Source organism: Artemia sp. Qi Xiang Cuo, chromosome 4, assembly GCF_049724085.1.
Source record: "Artemia sp. Qi Xiang Cuo chromosome 4, ASM4972408v1, whole genome shotgun sequence".
NCBI classification, from domain to species: domain Eukaryota; kingdom Metazoa; phylum Arthropoda; class Branchiopoda; order Anostraca; family Artemiidae; genus Artemia; species Artemia sp. Qi Xiang Cuo.
The window spans coordinates 57718588-57734137 of record NC_142797.1 but is presented as its reverse complement, the minus strand read 5'-3'; the positions used below and the strand labels follow the sequence as shown (position 1 = coordinate 57734137).

The 15550-nt window shown below is 36.5% G+C and overlaps 1 protein-coding gene across 1 annotated transcript in view; it reads right to left on the bottom strand.

Moving 5' to 3' along the window:
• LOC148953274 (potassium voltage-gated channel subfamily KQT member 1-like) overlaps positions 1-15550 on the bottom strand; it is a 271309-nt gene that overhangs the window by 106604 nt on the left and 149155 nt on the right. The window lies entirely within an intron of this gene.

Here is a 15550-nt window from a genome sequence, read left to right as displayed (position 1 = left end):
TACAACTGCCCAGAGTTGAACAGTGAAAACGTTCCGTTGGCTGGGATAATACTTTTTACTGAAAAGTGTCTATTTGATGAATGAGTACAATTTAACTAGACATTAAGATGAATTCAAATTATATCAAGTAGTTCGTGGTAGCGAACTGTAAGTAAGACCCGGCTCAATAGTAACAGAAACTATAAAAAAAACTGATTTTTGACACCAATAATTATATCAAAAGAATTAGATTTTTATGCTGATTTGAAATATATAAGTTTCATTAAGTTTTGTCTTACCCATCAAAGGTTACGAGCCTGATAATATTTGCCTGATTTTCGAAAAAGGGGTAAATACCCCCTAAAAGTCATAGAATCTGAATGAAAATTACACCATCAGATTCAGCGTATCAGAAAACCTTACCGCAGAGGCTTCAAACTCCTATCTCCAAAAATATGGAATTTTGTATTTTTTACCAGAAGAAAGATCACGGATGCGTGTTTATTTGTTTTTTTGTTTTTTTATTTGTTTTTCCCAGGGGTGATCATATCGACTCAGTGGGCATAGAAGATCGGGAGATGGCTCATTCTAATGGAAATTAAAAATTATAGTACCCTTTTTAAGTAACCAAAAGAATTGGAGGGCAACTAGGCCCCCGCTCTACTTTTTTCCCAAAATCATCCGATCAAAATTTGGGATCGCTATATTGTTCAGCATATGTGAGAGACCCAATAATTTTGTCTTTGGAGATAACATGCCCCCCCACGGCCCCTGGAGAAATGTCTAAGTTAGAAATTTGCCCATAGTTTACGTATACTATTTGTTATTGGGAAGTATGCATGCAATTTTCAGGTGGGGAGGAGAGGACTAATTATCTGCTGGGGAGATTTTGCACAGGGAGAATTTACTAAGGGGTTGGAACTTTCCACGGGGATAACTTTTCAGGGGAAATTTTACACGGGTGTATTCGCCAGAATTGTTGTACGAAATTTCTTTATATGTTTTGCTTTCTCTTTACCGACTCAATTTTACGCGTGGACATGTTAAGGGTGATTGTCCATGGTATATTTTCACAAGGATTCAACTTTCCAGAGGGTATTTCCATTGGGAAAGGGTTTTTTGACCAGATTTCCTGGCTTCGTTAAAAAAACGATCAGAAACTAAATAAAAAAAAACAAGTTTTTCAGCTCAAAGTAAGGAGCAACATTAAAACTTAAAAAAAACAGAAATTCTTACGTGCGGGATTTTTTCCCCTCCTCAACGCCATGCTTTTTACGCTGAAGTTTAAATTTTGTCCAAATTCTTTAAAAACGACTCCTGAAAGACAAGGGTCGTTTAATTACAACAAGAAGTAGCTTTTTTAAAAGGGCCGAAAAAGTTAAGCGTGAAGAGCGAGGTGTTGAGGAGGGGAAAAACCCCCTCATATACATAAGAATTTCCTTTTGTTTTAAGTTTTAATGTTGCTCCTTACTTTGAGCTGAAAAAACTTGTTTTTTCAGTTTAATAAGGTTAAAATCGACACCCTTTCTGATCATCTAAACTGCACGATTGGTTCTGTTAGTGGGAGCGTTTGGGATGACCAGATACCCTCTGTCTAAAACGTTAAATCACAATCTAATAGGCAGGCCAAATAAAAATAAAATTATATAGGAAGAACAAGAAGGTATCAGGACTGAATATGGGGGTCAGATAGACCATTTGCCTTGAAGGATTTAATAGATAAATACAGGAAAGGAAAAAATTGTCTTTATGTAGGATTCCTAGATATTCATAAGGCGTTCTATAGAGCAAATAAACAGTTATTGCTAGATTTCCTCTTTAGAACAGGCCTCACTATTTTTTTAGACTGATAGTGATGATTTATTTTTGCGCAAGTGGTATAGTACAAGCTGTTAGTATTGTTTATAGTCTGTTTGGGACTAAGATGGGAGTTCAACAGGGCATCACTCTATTTCCTTAGTTGTTCAAATTTTTAAAAAATAATGTTGTTGATTTTTTACAGAAAAGATAGGTTCCTACAATTAGTCTAGTGACCAAAATATCATCCTTATTATTATTTGCGGATGGTATCGTCTTGACCGCTAGCACACCACAAGATTTGCAGACACTCCTGAATTTGATAGCGGAATTTTTGAAGAAGAAATAAATCAAAGCTGAAAGATGAAAAGAGTGAAGTTTTTATCTTTAAAAATGGAAGGGAAACGGAAAAGGAAATCATAAATTTAAATTTAATAGTGAGGAACTGAAAGTAAGCAATGGAATAAAATATTTGGGATTTGCTTTGTCAAATAATTGAAAATTAAAGAGTCATTTTAGCGAGATAATTAATAGAGGTAAAGTGGCCATGCCTGCAATTTTTAAAAGTTCGACAATTATGGAGATTTAAAACCTAAAATTGGATAAAATAATATTAATTAAAAAAATAGCATCGATTGAACACGGAGCAGCTATTTGGGATGCTCGGCACTTGGAGTACCCCCAGCTCCGGTATTATAAAATATTGTTTGGGCCACGTCCGAAAACCCACTCGCAAATTCTGAAGGGCCATACGGGCCTGTTTTCTTTAAAGCTCTGTTGGTCTATTCTGATGCTTTGATTTTGGTTGAAGTTAATAAAGCTAAACAATTACAAAAATGTTAGAACTTCATATCAAGAGATGTTAAAGAATGGTTTGAAAACTTTGTGTCTATACCAGATTAAATAATTACTAGAAAGAATGGGAATGCTTTGGTCCCCTCGAGTTTGGAAGTCTCTTGGTCCCCTCGATTTACCAACAGATTTAGAAAGTCAAATATGTTTTACTTTAGAGGGCCAAGGAAATCAGCATTGGCAGGGGCTGATTAGCGATTCAACAACATTGAAACATTATAATCTGGTTAAATCTAGTTTTGGAGAGGAAGTTTATTTTAATTTAAATTTACAGGGAAATGTTTTTGTCAATGAAAACAACCAAGGGTGATGTACTTTCCAATTCAAAGCAGGCAAAAGGTATACCATAGAAAGAGTATGGTTTCCAAAAGGGGTTATCCTTGTCCGCTCTGTAAGGATAAGGATGAAGATATAGGCCATTTTCACCGGGAGCGCTCAGTGCTTTCTGATTTCATGGGTAAATATTTACATGGGATTGATTTGCAGCTTCCTGACATTCTTCAATGTAGTGACCCAACATTAACCACTCGATTTGGTGTGAATATAGATAAATTTTTAGAAAGAAGGAAAGTTTATACGATTAAGTTATTTTGTAGCTACTTTTTCACTTTGTATTTTGTTTTTGTATGCTTCGTAATTTGTTTGCTGGCGATTTCCTTCTTATGCATTTATCGTTTTTGCTTATATGGGCTTTGGGCTTTTGAAATAAACTAATCTATCTATCTGTCTAATCTGAGAGCTAATGAACTGGTAATTCGTCCAATTAGATACAAAGGATGAAGTAAATCTTAGGAACCTGGGAAGAGCAAAGTGGAGCTGAAGAAAAGTGAAGGATGAACAGAAAGATTATAAGGCTTTTCAACATCCACAATGGTTTAGTTGCTGAACGATTTGTTTCCTATGGCCTTATTGTAAGTGTTAGAAAGCGGGTCTAAGAAAAGAAAAAAAAGTAGACAAATAATTACCGGGTGGTATTTTTATGACATAGCCCTACCTAATATTCTTCTAATATGTTTTTCTGACGCTCCATCCCAATGAAATATACCTAAGCATGATAAAAATATAATACTTTAGAAACAAATTAGGGCTATATATTTGCACATTGGAAGGGGCAAAGTATAACGGGTCTGCATGCCTAATGTGTTAGGTATAATTATTCTGTAAATTATGAAATAAGAATTGTTTTCTAACTTCAAACTGTCCAAATACTTTACCCCCACTCCTCCCTAATATTCAAATATATATCCCAAATTATATATTTTCCATCTATTCTTTCACTACTTCGCTTTATCTTGTCTCGCGCTAAGCTGAAAGAAACTAACAAACAAAACCGGTTCTGTATTCGACAATAAATGAACAACTTGAGTGGTAGGAGCTATATCATACAAATACCAACTGGGCAATAAGAAACACACGACTGAATTAAAGTGTGAATAGGAATCTCTGAATTAGTAAAGGTAATATATGTTTGGGCTTTTTATTCTAATCAAATCAATATGGTGTTTAAAAAATAAATTTTCATCAAGAAGGGTAGCTAAAAAACGGACATTCCCATCTTCTGATCTACTAAAAAAAACCTTTTGACAGATGAACTTCAGATAGTTCAAGATTGACCAGGGAAACATGAGGAAAAACCGAAGACCTAGATATAAAAATATTTAGGCAAGAGAATTAGTTAAAGGATGCGGCACTAGACCGTTAAATTTTGAACCGGCGATGCTGATCTCCGTCTCAAGGCCCTTCAGCCAAGAGGTACAATATAGGGGCCAGCCATTCTGTGCTTTCGCACGACTTTCCTGTTTACCTTCCCCAGATTTCTCCAGGTACCCGTTTAGAGCTGGGTCGATTCTGGCTGATGTGAGGTCACCACCTCAGCACCCATATTGCACCCTTGATCCAAATATAATCTTCAAAATTTAGTTTAGTAAGGGGTTAAATCTCCCACCAAAACAAATATTTACTTTTTCAGCGGTTATAGGTAACTACTAATAAATCTATTTTCTTACTCCTACCTTAATATATTGTGCGAAACTATGTCCAACAATTTTTACCGCCTAGCTCTAATAGATATTAAATAAAAAAACAAGTTTTTTTTAACTGAAAGTAAAAAGCGACATTAAAACTTAAAACGAACAGAAATTATTCCGTATATGAAAGGGGCTGTCCCCTCCTCAACGCCTTGCTTTGTACGCTAAAGTTTTTTATTGTTTAAAAAAAATAGAGTTGTGAGAAAGTCTAATTTTAGCATAAAAAGCGAGGCGTTGAGGAGGAGACAGCCCCTATCATATACGGAATAATTTCTGTTCGTTTTAAGTTTTAATGTCGCTCCTTTCTTTCAGTTAAAAAAAAAACTTGTTTTTTTTATTTAATTTTTTAACGTTTTTTAATAAATACAGGTTTTGATCTTGGATCACAGGACATGAATAATTAAAACAAAATTTTAATATTAATTTAGTTTTATTTGGTTAAATGGCTTTCTCGAAACTTGTTTCATTTTATTTACGAACGTTTTTATTAGTAATAAATATACGTAACTTACAAATTAACTTACGTAACGAACTTCTATATTCATATATTTTTAATACCTATATTAGGGGGTTCGCCCCCTAGTCAATACCTTGCTCTTTAAGCGAAAGTTCAAATTTTGTTCCAATTCTTTAAAAATGGCCGCTTAATAACAAAGGTTAATTAGAATAGATAGCTCTTATAAAAGTACTAAAAGATATCTGGCTTAATGTGTGAGATATTGACAAGGGGGTGAACCCAATCATATATATAATATTTTCTGTTCGTTTAAAGAGTTGATGCTGCTGCTATTGCAGTTGAAAAACTTGTTTTTTTATATTTAATTTCTGATCTTTTCTTAAATAATGGTGGGATGTCCGGCGTCCCCTTCATAGCAATGTCCCTTCCCCCATGAAAACTTCCTTCATGGAAAGATCCTCCTACATAACCCCCGACCCCAGGCACGTACGCAGGAATTTGTTTCGTGGGGGGGGGCCCAATTTGTTTCAGGGTGGGGGGGCAAATCCTTCAAACCCATTATCCTGTTAGAAAAATCAGAAAATTATGGGAAAATGAAAAAAATCGTGAGATTTCGGGGGGGGGGGGGGCCGGGCCCGGAGGCCACCCCCTGAGTACGTCGCTGCCCGACCCCTCCCCTCTACTACCAGGAAAAATCTCCCCTAAAAACGTCTGTACTGTATACTTCCCAATAACCAATACTATATGTTAACATTGGGTAAAGTTCATAACTTTCAGCCCTCCTCCTGGGAACTTCGGGGGATTAAGTCATCCTAAAAGACATACTTATAATATTTTCGAACATGCTGAGATAGCCATGCGAACATGGCTATCTCAAAATTTTGATCAGGTGACTTTGGAAAAACAATGAGCGTGGGAGGGGGCCTCGTTGCCCTCAATTTTTTTGGCCACTTAAAAAGGGCACTAGAACTTTTAATTTCCATTCCAATAAGCCCTCCCACGATATTCTAGGACCACTGGGTCAATACGATCACCCCTGGGGGAAAAAAAATAAATACGCACCCTTGATCTTTCGTCTGGCAAAAAATGCAAAATTCCACATTTTTATAGATAGGAGCTTGAAACCTCTACAGTAGGGTTCTCTGATACGCTGAATATGATGATACGCATGATTAAACTTGATGATACGCAGGATTAAACTTGATGAAACTTATATATTTGAAATCAGCATTAAAATATGATTCTTTTGATGTATCTGTTTGTATCAAAATACCGTTTTCTAGAAATTCGGTTACCATTGAGCCGGGTCCCAATAACCAATACTATATTTCAACCTTTCAGCCCTTCTCCTGGGGGCTTCGAGGGATTAAGTCATCCTAAAAGACATAGTTATAATATTTTCGACCATTCTGAACAAAATGGCAATCTTAAAATTTTGATCGGATGACTTTGGGAAAATATGAGTATGGGATGGGGCCTATTTGCCCTCCATTTTTTTGGTCACTTAAGATGAGCACTAGAACTTTTAATTTCCGTTCTAATGAGCCCTCTCACGATATTCTAGGACTAATGAGTTGATAAGATAACCCCTGGGAAAAAGAAGAAAAAAAACAAAAAAACAAATAAACACGCATCCGTGATTTTTCTTCTGGCAAAAATGGAAAATTCCACATTTTTGTAGATAGGAGCTTGAAACCTCTACAGTAGGGTTCTCTGATACGCTGAATATGATGGTGTGATTTTCATTAAGGTTATATAATATTTAGGGGGTCTTTCCCCCTTTTTTCGAAAATCAGCCAAATTTTCTCAGGCGCGTTACTTTTGATAGGTAAGATTAAACTTGATGAAACTTATATATTTGAAATCAGAATTAAAATATAATTCATTTGATGTATCTATTGGTATCAAAATTCCTTTTTTTAGAGTTTCGGTTACCATTGAGCCGGGTCGCTCCTTACTTACAGTTCGTTACCACGAACTGTTTGAAATGGTATATGATAAGCGTGAATTTTCTATTGACTAGGGATATGTTTAGGGGCAAATACACCACCAAACTACAGTAGGGCCTCTGAGACCGGCATGGTACAAAAGTGGTTCTATTAGTTTTAAACTGAATGGGTATCCCCAAAGTTCCACTAGTCATAATGTTTGCCTTATTTGGCCAAAAATTGCAGTTTAAAGGCAGAGAATATCTTCGACTGCCGCTTTGCTGTTGCACTGTCGCTATTGCTTTTTATTGCTACAATCCTCGTAATTACAAGCCAATTTCATTATTTTTAGCATTTTCTAGGATTAATGAAAAAGTTTTCTGTAGGAGACTGTCAAGTTTTTTGGAGGCTCAAAATCTTCTCTATGAATACCAAATTCCGTCAAAATAAGTCAAGAGAGCAGGCACTTCTGTTTCTCACAACAACAATAAATAATTCATTAGATTTTAATATGAAAGTTGCTTCTCTGTTTCTGGATATTGTGAATGCATTTGATTGTGTTAACCACACTGCTTCGGAAGATGGTCGATGCTGGTGTTCGCGGCAAGGCTTTGGGAATCATTCAATAATTTCTCATTGGTAGAATGCCGTGTGTGGCGATTAATGGTGAAATGTCAGGGCTTACGGAAGTGAAACATAAAGTGGCACAAGGATCTTCCCTCGGCCCATTATTTTTCCTTGTATATATTAATGATTTAAGTGATGCTGTTGAGGGTCTAGATGTTGAACTGCCATGTCGAGAGATTGGAAATTAAATTTCAGTTAGGAAAGTTCTAGCTATGTTTGGTGCTGACACGCAATTTACAGTTGCAGCAAATACTGAGAATCAGCTAATATCGACACTGAGAGAAGGCCTGTTGTTTATGGTTTTTCCATGAATTATTATCCGTGGATTCAGGGTTTATCTTTCATTTAGAGGTTATTGTTCCCAGGAATGCTGAGTTTAAGTACTAAGGAGTGTATACAAATAGTGCTATGATTTCCCGTAATCTTGGAATATTGCGGAAGTTGCAAAATATGTTTTAAGTTATTATTATTCGTATGATTTATTTCTATCTTATGAATACGTTTCTGCGAAATTTAGCTCTGCGGATTTTAAGTAGTGTACACAGCCGTTTTTCAGTCAGAGGAATCTATCAGAATGTTAGAGTGGTACCAGTGTTTGGTTTATTCTTTTACAGTAACGTTAAATTAATGTATCAGATAATGGATAGCAATCAAGGACCTTGTTTTTAATTTTGTGTTTCAGCTAGGAAACCAGGTCCGTAATTATTCAACTTTACAATCTCACAATGTCCAAACATATTTTGCTCCGTCTATGCGATACACCTTTTCTTTCAGGCAAGTTGAACCTAAATGTTGGTTAGATATGCCCGAAGATATCAAAAATATTAAGTATCTGAGTTTGTGTATCCAATTAAAGGAGTTTGTTTTAGTTTGTATGGGTAAAGGGATTACTCTCCATTTAAATTTTATAGATGGCCAAAGTGAAAATGAGTATGTATTTGTATTTAAGTGGTTAATTATTATTAATTTTCGTTAGTAGGTCTATGCATACTTAAAATTTCAAAGTAAAACTATAATGATAACTAATCCTAAAACAGACCTCATCGAGGTCTCTAGTGACAGATTTGTGACTTAAAATATGTTGTATCTGTTATGTATTTTTTTTTCAGTTGTTTTGTGTTTAGTGCTTTTGTGGTTTTAATAAACTTCTCTCTCTCAAAAAAAAACGGCACTAGAGCATAAAACTTCTGCTCTAATGAGTTCTCTCCCGATATTCTACGACAACTGATCGAAACGAGAACCCTTTCGATCCCCTCGAAAACAAAAAAACAGTCATTGGAATCTTTCTCGGGAAAATAGGAAATATAGAACTAACATTAGGCTGTGGTTGTCTGGGATGGAATTCTATGGAAATCTCATAACTGACATTAGGACTCCGAAGGTTAATCTTGTTTGCAAAAAACAAACAGGTCCAATTCCTTATTAGGTCAGTTTAATTACTCACATTTCCAATTATTGGAAACAAATCCAAAATGAGTAAACAGTAATGATGCCAAAGTCTTTTATTGTAAACACAGATGCTATTTGGAACACCATTTCCAGTTTCCTGGCAATATGTTTTCAGAAAGGAAGTTTTATTGAATATTAATAAAATATCCCTTAGCCTTTAGCTAAATAATACAAGCGTTTACTTCAAAAATGCTATAACAATCTTAAAAAAAAGAAAAAATAAGTACTTCATTGATCGACAATAGAGCATAAAAATGTGTTTTTATATTTATAGACATTTTATTATATACATTGTCTAGAATATTTAAGACATTGACAAAGCTACGTCAAAATCAAGAAATATTAATACACATTAAAATAAGCGAGATAAAATGTACAAAAATGGTATCAGTATTGAATGAAATAAACTTTACATATCAAATGACTAAAGTTAGAGCTAATGGATAAAAAGCAAATTGAAATCAGTACAAAGACGGGAGAAGGATATTTTTTTTAGAATGCTGGTGATATAGAAAACAAGAGATTTACGTATATCTTTCGCTGGACAAACTTATTGGGGTCCGTATGAGGATTTTTCATGATTCAGAACAAGCGAAGTGTATTTGCAAAAGTGAACTGGAAAAGTGAATTTGCTCCAAGCGAACCTCCCTTGTGTCTGACCCTTGGTTCCTCACAGTTTTCTTGGTTCTTATAGAGTATTCTATCAAGCATTAAGTGCTAAGTATTAAACAAGCAAGCATCAGAAAAGATAAGCATCAAACATCATGCGTTAAGCATCTATTTTGACCCAAACACCCACAACATAAATATAATATAAACAACATAATAAATAAAGAACATTATCTTAAAAATATTGAACTCTACACCTTCCTTCTTTTGACCGTCTTGTTTTCAAATAATCTTAAGGGATGGTCCAGGCTATAGATTTAATCTAGCCGGTACCTTTAAGATCCTTCCTCATCTAGTTGTCTTTACGGATGTTTGTGGTGGGAGCACTGTAGTTTTGACTTTGGAGCAAGACGGCGTGTTCTGAATATCTTGATCACTTGGTTTTTGATTTGCTATTGGTGTCTCAAAAAATTCTTCCAGCAGGCTGCGATTTCGATTGATATCGATGGATGAGCTGGCCTTTTCTGGCAACCCTTCGGAAAGATCAAATATATTTGACCCCTCCAAGTTCGTCAAGAGGGTATGTAGATTGACTGGTAAGTGCACTCATTAGTACTGTATTCCAAGCGTATAAACTTTCTATTGCGTCGGTATACCACTCCATCTTCTGTCGCTACAGTCACTGAACGGTTGCTCGACTCATCGTATATACTGGTTACTGTGGCCTTGATCCATCTTTTATTTGATTGTCATTTTTTATTGGGCCATATTGAACCCCTGTCATATGAAAGTTTCTTAGCTTTTCGCTGCTTTTGTCTGGCTGCCTCGTAGAGGCTGTATAGGAACGGCTTTGGGCATAAATCTAGTTTCTATTAAGGGCATTACCTATCTTAGCTGTCTGCTCATCAGAAGTTGTGCTGGGGATGCTAAGTCGTCTATAGGGAATGTTACGATATTCTAGTAGAGCAAGGCATGGACCTGGTGTGACAGCTAACGCTTTAGACATGAGCCTCTTGGCTGTTTGGACTGCCTTTTCAGTGAGGCCGTTGCTCTGAGGGTATTTGGGGCTGGATGTGCGGTGTGGAATTATCCATTGTTCCCGTAAATCTTCTGAATTCTTCTGCTGCATACTGGGAGCCGTTGCCGGGTGTAAGTATTCTTGGGATCCCATGTCGTACAAATTAGCAATTCAGTTTAGTAATAATGCTCCCTGAGCTGGTACCGTCTAGTTTATCAGCTTCGATGTATCGGCTGTAGTAGTCGGTAGTTACCAAATAACTCCTTCCTCCCCAGAACAGTAATTCAGTACCCACATGTTCCCATGGGTACTCAAGAATGTCTGGAGGGGTTCCTTTTACTGGTATGCACTAAACTTTTGACATATCTCTCATCCCGACATGTACTTAGTGATTTCAGGAGTGGTGTTCGGACAAAAACGCATGAGTGTGTACGTTGTTTTGTTTTGACAATGCCTAGGTGAGCCGTGTGAAGACGGGTCATGATTTCTTGGCGCATGCATTTAGGTTTTATGATTCGATCTCCCTTTAAGAGAATGCCGTGGTAGGTTGCTTGCTTACTCCTATAGTTCTGATACTCTTGAATCTCAGTTGGGCATTGCTTTTTGTGTTCTGGCCATCAGTTTTTGATTATTTCGGCTATAATTTGCATCTCTTTATCATATTTTGAACTATTTGCTATGCTGTGCACCATCTGTATGGGGATGCCTTTTAAAATATTATGCATAAGCATTTATGCCTGAAGTTCTTCTTCTGGGTCTGTGTCTGCTATATACAAACGTGAGAGGGCGTCAGCCGCAGGGATTCCTGGTCCAAGTCTGTATGTAAATACCATGTCGTAAGGCTGGATGGCAAGCATCATTCATTGCAGTCTAGGTAGTGCCCGACTCATTCGTTTCCTCAAAACATTTTCCAAGGGCTGGAATCACCGAAATGTTTCTTCTAAATATATACTCGTGAAAACATTTGCATGCAAATACTATACCTAGTAATTCTTTCTCTATTTGAGAGCATCTTTGTTCCATGTCGCTTAAGGATCGCGGACCAGAAGCTACCGTTTCATATTTTACCAGTAGCTGGCTAGGCCATGTTGTGATGCATCAACAATGATCTCAAATTCAGGGTAATTTGTATCGAAATATGAAAGTTATCCGTACAAGAATTTGGGAATTGTATGACAGGCATCACTGTGTACCGTCTTTCAGGCAAATTCCGTCGTTTTTCCAAAATCTCGCAGAGGCTGGTTCAGAATGGATAAGTTTGGTATGTATCTGGAAAGATAATAAAACATCCCAAGCAATGTCTGGAGTCCTCTTTGTTTTCCGGCTCAGGCATTTCAGCAATTTCTCGGGTTTATTGGGATCTGGTTTTACACCCTCGATGTTAAGCAGATGTCCAAAGTATGGTATAACTTTTGCATTGAATATCCATTTGTCTCTGTTGAACTTGACTCCCTTCTCGCATGTTCTCTGGAGAACTGCTCTCAATTGCATGACATGATTTTCTTTGCTTTTTTCTACACCTGCTATGTCATCTACTATTACACCCAAACCTAATCCTGCAAAATAAGCTCCTCGAAGACAAAAGTCATGGCGTCTGGTATGTCATGTCAAGACCCCCAATTTTACTAGAACAGTCGCCCATAGATGAGATACATGAATTCAAGTACCTAGGATCTCTGGTAGACCCAATAGGAGGATGCACATAAGAAATATAGTCAGGAATTGCTTCAGCAACTGTAGTCTTCACCCAGCTAAATCACTCTCTATGAAACCAGAAAAATGTTCGTCTGAAGACAAGAATAAGGATTTGCCAGGCCCTTGTTCGGTCTGTCTTACTATACGGCTGTGAGACATGGACTATGAAAGCATTCGACATTCAAGCCCTCGCATTTGACAATTCATGTTTAAGGAGAATCATTGGCATTAAACTCCGTGATCGTGTCAGCAATGTCGAACTCTGCAAAATCTGCTATAAGCGTTTTGATTTGAACACTATAATTAAACAAAGAAGACTCCGATGGTTCGGCCATACACTTCGCCGCCCACACCACACCTTTGTCAATAAAGCCTTCAGATGTACACCTCTTTCGGGATGGAAAAAGCGACATGGGGAACAAAAGAAAACATGGCTCGCCTGTATTAAGGCTGACCTAGACCCAATTGGTGGCTTCAAGACGTATGGAAAAAGATGGGAAAAGTCCTGGCTCGATTTGATTGAACCACTCGCAAACGACCGAGACTCTTGGCTTACTACAATGACGAAGCTAATGGACGCCAGGGAGATTGGAGATGCTTGAGTCCTGCTACAAGTACAAGTACAAGTAAGTAATCCTGCCAAGGCCTCCTCCATTCGACGTTGATATTTATCCTGAGCTGAAATTATTCCAAACGGGTATCTTCTCCATTTGAATCTTTTAGAAATTGTATTGAATGTTTGAAATCTCTGATGAGGAGAACCATCATCAAGAACCATCGACCACTACCCATTTGTAGCATCCAACGTGAATAGGTTTTGGCCCCATGATACTTGTTGGCAATCTCGTCAAACGTTGGTATTGGATAACGCGACTTTTGTATCCATTTATTCAGTCCAGCAGGATCTATGCAAATGCGGATCTCGCCATTGACCTTCTGCACAACGACAATTGAGTTGACCCACTCTGTTGGCTCAGTCAAATTTTCAATTACTTCACAGCAGATTAGTCGTTCTAATTCGTTCTTTAGTTTATCTTGAAGTGATATAGGTACTCTTATTTGTTGCTGTACTGACGGTAATACTCCTGGCTTCCGATGAATTCTTACATTTTCCAGGCATTTTTCCAATGCCTTCAAACACATCCTTGTATTGTGCAAAGATTTCATCTGTGGTATTGGCTATTGTTGTCTGCTCTATGTTGTATATAAACTTGATTAAATTCATCAATACACTGGTTTGTCTACTAAGTATGTCCTTCTTGTCCGTGTCAACTACATAGAAGTCGTGTGGTTGTGGTTCCCTGTCCTTGTACTGAACATCTAAGTGACATGTGCACGTAATTTTCTATTTCTCAACAGTATAACTTGTGAGTATATCTTCTGTTGGTATTACTTTTGGCCTTGAAAACATTTTATTAAGGATCTGAGTTGGTATAATGTATGCTTCTGAACCTTTGTCGAATTTAATTTCCACATTAACTCCTTATTTTTTCAGATTGATTAAAAACACTTTTTCCATAAAATAAGTTTTTCAAAAAAAAGTAAAGAACTCCATTAGAACAAAAATGAACAAAAATAGAATCAAATATCTACCAATCATACCACTACCACAAATCAGTATCAACAAATAAATGAGACCCAAAACAAACAGAAATTAAAATAAATAGCAGAGTCAAGCTCAAAACGAGTAGAAATTAATATGAGTAGGGTTCAAAACCCCTATGCTTTCTAAAATACATAATATAATTTGTACTTTACTGAAAAAAAATTAAAATGAACTAACTGAAAAAAATGGGCATTGTCAGTTTAATATACACATGCTGGTATTTATTCCTTAAAATCTTAATTAATTTTTGATTTCTTAAAGTTATAAAAATGAAAACGTTTAAAAGAATTTTTTTTCCTTTAAATGAAAAAAAAACTAAAAAAGAACTATTATACGTTATACGATTAGCTATAAGACAAGAAAAACTCGTTTTTTTTAATTTAATTTCTAACTATTTTTCAAATCATGTCAGGAAAGCCCCTCCCCCATGTAAAATTTTCCCTAGAAAATTATCCCCAGAAAGTTTCCTCTCCACGAAAAATTCTTCCCGTGGCCACTTGAAAAGGGGACTAGAACTTTTGATTTCCTTTCGAATGAGCCCTCTTCCGATCTTCTAGGATAATTTGTTCGAAACGGTTACCCCAGTAAAAACGAACAAACAAAAAGAAACGAATAAAAAACGTATCCGTTTTGTATAGAGGAGCTGGAAACCTCTGCAGCAGGGTTCTCTTATATGTGTAATCTGATTGTTTGATTTTCATTAAGATCCCTTGAGTTTTTGGAGGTGTTTCCCCCTTCTTCAAAAATCAGGCAAACTTTTCCGAGGCTCGTAATCTTTGATGGGTAACATTAAATTTAATGAATTTCATATATTTGCACTCATCATAAAAAGCCAATTCTTTTGATAGATCTATTGTTATGATTTTTTTTTCTAATTTCGGTTACTATTGGGCCGAGTTGCTCCATACTTATAGTTCGTTAGCACAAACTGTTCGGTATTTTATACGATAGTATTCTCAAATAGTTGGAATCATGGACATTGTAGTGGAAAATTTTGGAGGTTCAACACCTGCTTTCGTTACTGCTAGCTTCGCTAGTGCAGAAATAGTTGCTACTGTAGCGTAATCTCTCCATTGCTCATCTTAACAATTCACTACCAAATTTTGCATGACTAGTCTAGCAGAGGGTTTCCAAGGGGTAGTACCAAAGTACAACTTCTAGTACTATTTTACAAGGGCGGATCCAGGTTTTTTTTCGGGGGGTTACTAATTTTTGACTCAGTTTTCGACTAATTTTACTGATTTTTACCTAGGTTTTACTAATTTTCGACTTATTTTCGACTCGGTCAAAAATTTCGGGGGAGGGGTTCAAACCGGGTACCCCCCCCCCTGGATACGGCCTCGCTATTTTATCTAAGTAGTAGATTTTTAACAAATTTCGTTCAAGTAGTACTTTACAAGCAATATTTCGTGAAGGGAGTACTTTTTCGTCCTAAAATGGCACGTTTTCGACAGTTCTTCTAATCAACTCTAAATTACTTTGCGTTACCGCTGACTACTTGATATT